The sequence below is a fragment of the Cherax quadricarinatus genome, chromosome 10, assembly GCF_038502225.1.
Source record: "Cherax quadricarinatus isolate ZL_2023a chromosome 10, ASM3850222v1, whole genome shotgun sequence".
NCBI classification, from domain to species: domain Eukaryota; kingdom Metazoa; phylum Arthropoda; class Malacostraca; order Decapoda; family Parastacidae; genus Cherax; species Cherax quadricarinatus.
Genome location: NC_091301.1, coordinates 26,440,544 through 26,450,543, shown reverse-complemented (window position 1 = coordinate 26,450,543; position 10,000 = coordinate 26,440,544). Strand labels below are relative to the sequence as shown.

At 36.8% G+C, this 10,000-nt stretch overlaps 1 protein-coding gene across 2 annotated transcripts in view; it reads right to left on the bottom strand.

Moving 5' to 3' along the window:
- Positions 1-10,000, bottom strand: part of Patr-1 (Protein associated with topo II related - 1) — a gene marked incomplete in the record, with an annotated part of 178,579 nt that overhangs the window by 117,515 nt on the left and 51,064 nt on the right.

Here is a 10,000-nt window from a genome sequence, read left to right as displayed (position 1 = left end):
GTGTTGTAAAAGTCAACTAAAATGCCGGGAACAATGGGCTAGTAACCCCTTTTCCTGTAAAGATTACTAAAAAGAATAAGAAGAAAATTGTCAAAGTGGGAAGTCTGAATGTGCATGGATGTTGTGCAAATGATAAGAAAGAGATGATTGTGGATGTTATGAATGGGAAGAAGCTGGATGTCCTGGTTTTAAGTGAAACGAAGCTGAAGAGGGTGGGAGAGTTTCAATGGAGAGGAATAAATGGGATTAGGTCAGGGGTTTCAAATAGAGTTAGAGCTAAAGAAGGAGTAGCAATAATGTTGAAGGATAAGCTATGGCAGGAAAAGAGGGACTATAAATGTATTAATTCAAGGATTATGTGGAGTAAAATAAAGATTGGATGTGAAAAGTGGGTTATAGTAAGCGTGTATGCACCTGGAGAAGAAAGAAGTGTAGAGGAGAGAGAGAGAGATTTTGGGAAATGTTGAGTGAATGTATGGGGAGTTTTGAATCAAGTGAAAGAGATGGTGGTTGGGGATTTCAATGCTAAAGTGGGTAAAAATGTTATGGAGGGAGTAGTAGGTAAATTTGGGGTGCCAGGGGTAAATGTAAATGGGGAGCCTTTAACTGAGCTATGTGTAGAAAGAGATTTGGTAATAAGTAATACATATTTTATAAAAAAGAGGATAAATAAATATGCAAGGTATGATGTAGCACGTAATGAAAGTAGTTTGTTAGATTATGTATTGGTGGATAAAAGGTTGATGGGTAGGCTCCAGGATGTACATGTTTATAGAGGGGCAACTGATATATCGGATCATTATTTAGTTGTAGCTACAGTTAGAGTAAGAGGTAGATGGGAAAAGAGGAAGGTGGCAACAACAAGTATGAGGAAGGTGAAAGGGTATAAACTAAGGGAGGAGGAAGTTCGGGGGAGACATAAGCGACTGTTGGCAGAAAGGTGGGCTAGTGCAAAGATGAGTAGTGGGGGGGTTGAAGAGGGTTGGAATAGTTTTAAAAATGCAGTATTAGAATGTGGGGCAGAAGTTTGTGGTTATAGGAGGGTGGGGACAGGTGGAAAGAGGAGTGATTGGTGGAATGATGAAGTAAAGGGTGTGATAAAAGAGAAAAAGTTAGCTTATGAGAGGTTTTTACAAAGCAGAAGTGTTATAAGAAAAGCAGAGTATATGGACAGTAAAAGAAAGGTGAAGAGAGTGGTGAGAGAGTGCAAAAGGAGAGCAGATGATAGAGTGGGAGAGGCACTGTCAAGAAATTTTAATGAAAATAAGAAAAAATTTTGGAGTTAAACAAGTTAAGAAAGCCTAGGGAAAGTATGGATTTGTCAGTTAAAAATAGAGTAGGGGAGTTAGTAGATGGGGAGAGGGAGGTATTAGGTAGATGGCGAGAATATTTTGAGGAACTTTTAAATGTTGAGGAAGAAAGGGAGGTGGTAATTTCATGCACTGGTCAGGGAGGTATACCATCTTTTAGGAGTGAAGAAGAGCAGAATGTAAGTGTGGGAGAGGTAAATGAGGCATTACGTAGCATGAAAGGGGATAAAGCAGCTGGAACTGATGGGATCATGACAGAAATGTTAAAAGCAGGGGGGGATATAGTGTTGGAGTGGTTGGTACTTTTGTTTAATAAATATATGAAAGAGGGGAAGGTACCTAGGGATTGGCAGAGAGCATGTATAGTCCCTTTATATAAAGGGACAGGGGACAAAAGAGATTGTAAAAATTATAGAGGAATAAGTTTATTGAGTATACCAGGAAAAGTGTATGGTAGGGTTATAATTGAAAGAATTCGAGGTAAGACAGAATGTAGGATTGCGGATGAGCAAGGAGGTTTCAGAGTGGGTAGGGAATGTGTAGATCAAGTGTTTACATTGAAGCATATATGTGAACAGTATTTAGATAAAGGTAGGGAAGTTTTTATTGCATTTATGGATTTAGAAAAGGCATATGATAGACGGACAGGGGAGCAATGTGGCAGATGTTGCAAGTACAGTGGACCCCGGGTTAACGAACTTTTTTCATTCCAGGAGTATGTTCAGGTGCCAGTACTGACCGAATTTTTTCCCATAAGGAATATTGTGAAGTAGATTAGTCCATTTCAGACCCCCAAACATACACGTACAAACGCACTTACATAAATACACTTACATAATTGGTCGCATTTGGAGGTGATCGTTAAACGGGAGTCCACTGTATATGGAATAGGTGGTAAGTTACTAAATGCTGTAAAGAGTTTTTATGAGGATAGTGAGGCTCAGGTTAGGGTGTGTAGAAGAGAGGGAGACTACTTCCCGGTAAAAGTAGGTCTTAGACAGGGATGTGTAATGTCACCATGGTTGTTTAATATATTTATAGATGGGGTTGTAAAAGAAGTAAATGCTAGGGTGTTCGGGAGAGGGGTGGGATTAAATTATGGGGAATCAAATTCAAAATGGGAATTGACACAGTTACTTTTTGCTGATGATACTGTGCTTATGGGAGATTCTAAAGAAAAATTGCAAAGGTTAGTGGATGAGTTTGAGAATGTGTGTAAAGGTAGAAAGTTGAAAGTGAACATAGAAAAGAGTAAGGTGATGAGGGTATCAAATGATTTAGATAAAGAAAAATTGGATATCAAATTGGGGAGGAGGAGTATGGAAGAAGTGAATGTTTTCAGATACTTGGGAGTTGACGTGTCGGCGGATGGATTTATGAAGGATGAGGTTAATCATAGAATTGATGAGGGAAAAAAGGTGAGTGGTGCGTTGAGGTATATGTGGAGTAAAAAAACATTATCTATGGAGGCAAAGAAGGGAATGTATGAAAGTATAGTAGTACCAACACTCTTATATGGATGTGAAGCTTGGGTGGTAAATGCAGCAGCGAGGAGACGGTTGGAGGCAGTGGAGATGTCCTGTCTAAGGGCAATGTGTGGTGTAAATATTATGCAGAAAATTCGGAGTGTGGAAATTAGGAGAAGGTGTGGAGTTAATAAAAGCATTAGTCAGAGGGCAGAAGAGGGGTTGTTGAGGTGGTTTGGTCATTTAGAGAGAATGGATCAAAGTAGAATGACATGGAAAGCATATAAATCTATAGGGGAAGGAAAGAGGGGTAGGGGTCGTCCTCGAAAGGGTTGGAAAGAGGGGGTAAAGGAGGTTTTGTGGGTGAGGGGCTTGGACTTCCAGCAAGCGTGCATGAGCGTGTTAGATAGGAGTGAATGGAGACGAATGATACTTGGGACCTGACGATCTGTTGGAGTGTGAGCAGGGTAATATTTAGTGAAGGGATTCAGGGAAACCAGTTATTTTCATATAGTCGGACTTGAGTCCTGGAAATGGGAAGTACAATGCCTGCACTTTAAAGGAGGGGTATGGGATATTGGCAGTTTGGAGGGATATGTTGTGTATCTCTATACGTATATGCTTCTAAACTGTTATATTCTGAGCACCTCTGCAAAAGCAGTGATAATGTGTGAGTGTGGTGAAAGTGTTGAATGATGATGAAAGTATTTTCTTTTTGGGAATTTTCTTTCTTTTTTTTGGGTCACCCTGCCTCGGTGGGAGACGACCGACTTGTTGAAAAAAAAAAAAAAAAAAAATTATATATATATATATATATATAAATATAATATATATAAATATATATATATATATAAATATATATATATATATATATATAATATATATATATATATATATATAAATATAATATATATATATATACATATATATATATATATATACATATATATATATATATACATATATATATATATATATATATACATATATATATAATATACATATATATATATATATACATATATATATATATATACACATATATATATATATATATACATATATATATATATACACATATATATATATATAAATACATATATATATATATATATGCAATAAGATCACAGTGAACAAGTGATTTCAAAATATGCAAAACAACCACTCTGAAAGAATAGAGAAATTCCAAGCGCTTTCGTGACTACTCACATTATCAAGGAAATATGAAAGTGAAGCATCGAAGGAAGCTATATAAGGGGTCCGGCCAGCACCTCACTATCAGATCCCACAACGGTTAAACACGTGACGCGCGGCGAGCCAACTTGGATAGGTCCTTTGCACAACTCACCCCCAAGCTATTCTACCCAAGAAAATTTAAAAATTATTTGTCCAGTGTATTATTAAATTCTTCCCAAATTCTATTAATTATAAATGGATCTAATTTATATAAACCAAAGGAAATATTCATATTATTGTCAAAACTGCTTTTTATGAAACAAGATTCAATTATATTCCTGTCGACCATGGACTTGCTTGATACTACTTTCTCAACTTTTTGAAAATCAATTGGATGGCTAAAATCTCTTACATGAATAAATAGAGCATTGGAATCTTGTCCAGTTCTAATGCTATATTTATGTTGTTTTAATCTTAGTTCGAGATTTTTACCAGTTTGACCGTAATAAACTTTATCGCAAATTTTACAAGGAATCTTATAGACACATCCATCAGCATTTTGGGGGGAATTCTTTATCAAAAGTTTTTTTACTGTATCAAGATTTTTGAATACAACTTTAATATTAAAGGTCTTAAGAAGAGAAGGCATATCAACCAAGTTTTCATGGTAAGGGAGAACCAACATATTTTTAGTTGAATAAGGCTGGTTGCCCCCTTTTTGGATTATAAAAAGTGTTTCTAGCAACTTTAAAAGATTTATCAATTACATTTCTTGGGTATTTTAAATCATTACCTATTTCATAAATTTTGGATATTTCCTCATCTATGAACTCAGGACTACAAATTCGTAAAGCTCTCAAAAACATTGATGAGAAAACAGACAGTTTGACTATCTTGATGTGAGGAATAATAGTGGATAATGTGAGTAGTCACGAAAGCGCTTGGAATTTCTCTATTCTTTCAGAGTGGTTGTTTTGCATATTCTGAAATCACCTGTTTACTGTGATCTTATTGTGTATGTATGTATGTATGTATGTATATATATATATATATATATATATATATATATATATATATATATATATATATATATATATATATATATATATATACACACACACACACACACAGGAGGGCCCCGCTTTACGGCGTTTCGCTAATACGGACATTTCAAATTATGACCAAAACTCGCTATATATACGGCTCCCCCCACCTGTCTTTCTAATACGGTCACAGCGGCCCACCGAGTTTGTTTACATTCTCCCTGAGCACATCTCCTTATTATGTCTGGAAACTTTCCAAAATTTCAAGTGTTTTAAAGTTATTGTATATTTTATATGTATTGTACTTGATAATTAAACTTGTGTACACCTGTACCTAAATAAACTTACACACTGTGCTGGCATGTAGGTACACATTAAAATCACTAAGAGTCTCTCTACTCTTGATGCAATAATAATAGTAATAATAATAATAATAATAATAATAATAATAATAATAATATAATAATAATAGTAATAATAATAATCTCTTGGGCGCATTAATGTCGCATATTACGTTAATATAGACATTTCCCTTAATCTATCTATATTTTTTTCAAAATTATATAAGAAACACATTATGTAACACACAAACATGATACATGCACCCACAGTATAAAAATTTATACAAATATATATGAGATGTTTACCAAACGGTTTGTAGAAGTGTCGGAAGAATTACGTTTTCTCTAGCCCGTCACCTGTTACTAGGGATAAGTGTAGAAAAATATTCCTTTCGTATGCCTTCACTTTATAGCTATAATTCTGTACTAACTTGTACACAGTGTAAGAGTATTTGTTTCGTGATTTAATTATTATAATAATAATAAAAATATTATAAGGTAAAAGTTTCACAAACTCTTACAAATGTACATGAATGAACTAAAACTGGACACGTATTAATACCGTCTATTTCGCCTGACCGAGTGATCGTCCACAACCTGTTCAGTTTGTTTACGCTGTCTGAGCTCGGTGTATCATTAAATGTTGTATATTACGTTAATATACACATTTTCATTAATCCATCCATGATATTTTCAAAATTATATAATAAACACGATACATGACATAAATACATAACAATATATGTGTAGAGAACCTAGGATAACCCAAAAAAGTCAGAGTGACTTACTTCCATTGCCTTCACTCAGAGCATCATTTCTTCTCAAAATGATGTTACATGAGAATGGGAGTGTTCTTCTTTACTTATTCTACCGTATCAATGTAGAGACAACCTGTACACAATGTAACTTGTACACAAACCAGACGTGTACACTGTTTACAAAACTTACCTTCGCCTGGTTTGTTTACATAACTCTGCGCCTGTCCTCTCTCATGCACTCATTCTTTCTCTCTGGTATGGTAGCCTGGCTGACTACCATACATACCACACTTGATTTTTTACAATAAATACTACTCATCTCACCCTATATTTTAAGGTAAGTAATGAGTGAACTGTATATACATTTTATCGCTCTGGGATGCTTAAATATTATAGAATAGTATGTGTGGGTGGGGTGGCCTGGTATGGTAGCCTGGCTGACTACCATACATACCACACTTGATTTCTTACAATAAATACTACTTGTCTCACCCTAGATTAACCCTTTGAGGGTCGACAGGCCCTCTCCGAAACTCGTTCTCAGGGTCGGCCAAATTTAAAAAAAAAAAAAAATTATTTTCTCTTATGAAAAGATAGAGAATCTTTTCCCGATCATAACGACACCAAAAGTTTGAAATTTGATAGAAAACTTACGGAATTATGCTCTCGCAAAGTTAGCGGTCTCGGCGATGTTTACGGATCGGCGATTTTGCCCACTTTGAGCCCCATTTTCGGCCAATTTCACTGTACTAGTCGACAAAAAACATGAATATTTCGCTAGAACTCCATTTTTTCTATCGAATGGGTGCAAGAAACCACCCATTTATAAATTCAACTATCCAGTACAGTGGTCAGAATTTAGCAATTTTGCCAATTTCACACACATTTCAAAAGATGCCAATTTCGGAATAGGGTCCAGAATAAACAAGAAAGACATTCCTGGCACTAAAATGACATTTCCTCTAGTCATTAGTCACGTCTCAAGGCCCCTCTTATATTCTTTTGCTTTCCACTTTGAATTTTTATTCTCACAAAAAATATAAGATTTACTGTTATGCAGACTACTGCATTAGTGTAAAAAATGGTATAAATATTATTGGTGCACTTGTGAAAGAATATTAGACTCACCAGTTGACGTGTATTGCACGCTTGGCACGATTTGTTTACTTTTGAAGTTTGGTAAAAATCGAACATTTCTGCTACTTTGAGCTCAATTTCAAGGCACCTTTCATTGTAAAACCAGTCAAAATCATCTCAATTTCAGTAATATGTCTTCCATTCTATAAAATGAGACCAAGAAAACTAGAATACAACAATAAATACTATACGAAAATACACTGCAAAGTCGCTGATTTATTAAAAAAAAATGGAAAAAGTTTTTTTTTTCTCATTATGCACCGTGTGCTGCAGGATTTTTTTTAGACTGTGCACACTGACCACATAGAACCATTCTTTCATATGAAGGCCTACCAGCTTTCTCCCACTAGATTTGAGGTCGCTAGAATTTATGAGTACTAGTACGTCAAAAACCCCTACGCGTAAGACGTACTAGTACGACGAAAACCCTCAAAGGGTTAAGACTATAAATATTTTAAGGTAAGTAATGAGTGCACTATGTGTGTATTGTACTTTTTTATTGTTTTTTGATGCCTGGTTCTATTGCTAACATAATATATGTTAGTGTAAACTTGTTATCTAGTGTTTGTATGCATTTGTAAGTGGAAAAAAAGGGTGTTCCACTTTACGGCGGTTTCCGCTTTACAGCAGTAGCCTGGAACCTAACCCGCCGTATAAGTGGGGCCCTCCTGTATATATATATATATATATATATATATATATATACACACACACACACACACACACACACACACACAGTGGGCCCCTGCATAATGCTATTAATCCGTTCCTGAAAGCTCAATGTTATGCGAAATTATCGTTATGCGAATTAATTTTCCCCATAAGAAATAATGGAAATCAAATTAATCCGTGCAAGACACCCTATAGTATGAAAAAAAAAAAAAACTTTTACCACATGAAATATTAATTTTAATACACACGAACTTAAGAATACATGCACAGTTACATGACACTTACCTTTATTGAAGATCTGGTGATGATTGATGGGATGGGAGGAGGGGAGACTGGATGGTTTTAGTGTTTAGAAGGGGAATCCCCTTCCATTAGGACTTGAGGTGGCAAGTCCTTTTTCGGGGTTACTTCCCTTCTTCTTTTAAAGCCACTAGGACCAGCTTCAGAGTCACTGGACTTCTGTCACACAACATATCTGTCCATAGTGGCCTGTACCTCTCGTTCCTTTATGACTTTCCTAAAGTGTTTCACAACAGTGTCAGTGTAATAGTCACTAGCACGGCTTGCAATAGCTGTCTGAGGGTGATTTTCATCCATGAAGGTTTGCACTTCAAGCCACTTTGCACAGATTTCCTTAATCTTTGAAGTAGGCAACTTCGATTTCTCTCTCCCCTCCTCCAAAGCAATTTCCTCAGGTGTGGCCTCTTGCTGTTGAAGTTGATCTAGCAGCTCATCAGTGGTTAGTTCTTCATTGTCCTCCTCCACCAACTCTTCCACATCCTCCCCACTAACCTCCAACCCCAAGGACTTCCCCAATGCCACAATTGATTCCTCAACTGCCATAGGATTCTCAGGGTTAGCCTCAAACCCTTTCAAAATCCCTTTGGTCTACATATTCTGGCCACAGTTTCTTCCAAGCTGAGTTCAAGGTCCTCTTAGTCACTCCCTCCCAAGCCTTACCTATAAGGTTTACACAATTGAGGATATAAAAGTGATCTCTCCAAAACTCTCTTAAGAGTCATTTGAGTTTCTGAGGTCACTACAAAGCACCTTTCAAACAGAGCTTTTGTGTGCAGTTTTTTGAAGTTTGCAATAACCTGCTGGTCCATGGGCTGCAGGAGAGGAGTGGTATTAGGAGGCAAAAACTTGACCTTAATGAAGCTAATGTCCCCACAAAGTCGCTCTGCCAAGTCTGTAGGATGACCAGGGGCATTGTTTAACACCAGGAGGCACTTAAGGTCTAATTTCTTTTCAGTTAGGTAATTTTTCACAGTGGGGGCAAATGCTTGGTGTAACCAGTCATAGAAAAAGCCCCTAGTGACCCATGCCTTATTGTTTGCCCTCCACAGCACACGCAAATTAGCCTTGAGGATATTCTTTTGCATGAACACACTGGGAGTTTCAGAGTGATACACTAATAAAGGCTTCACTTTGCAATCACCACTAGCATTGGCACACATGAGAAGAGTAAGCCTGTCTTTCATAGGCTTATGTCCCAGGAGTGCCTTTTCCTCCTCAGTAATGTACGTCTTGCTTGGCATTTTCTTCCAAAACAGGCGTGTTTCATCACAATTAAACACTTGTTCAGGTTTCAGTCCTTCACTGTCTATGTACTCCTTGAATTCATGCACATATTTTTCAGCTGCTTTTTGGTCCGAACTGGCAGCCTCACCATGCCTTATCACACTATGTATGCCACTACGCCTCTTAAATCTCTCAAACCAACCTTTGCTGGCCTTAAATTCACTCGCATCACCACTAGTTGCAGGCATTTTTCTAATTAAATCCTCGTGCAACTTCCTAGCCTTTTCACTTATGATCGCTTGAGAGATGCTATCGCCTGCTATCTGTTTTTCGTTTATCCACACCAATAACAGTCTCTCAACATCTTCTATCACTTGAGACCTGTGTTTCAAAAGCACAGTTAAACCTTTGGCAAGAACAGCTTCCTTGATTGCCGTTCTCTTGGACACAATAGAAGCGAAGGTTGATTGGGGTTTACTATACAACCTGGCCAGCTCAGAGACACGCACTCCACTTTCATACTTAGCAATGATCTCTTTCTTCATCTCCATAGTAATTCTCACCCTTATTCCT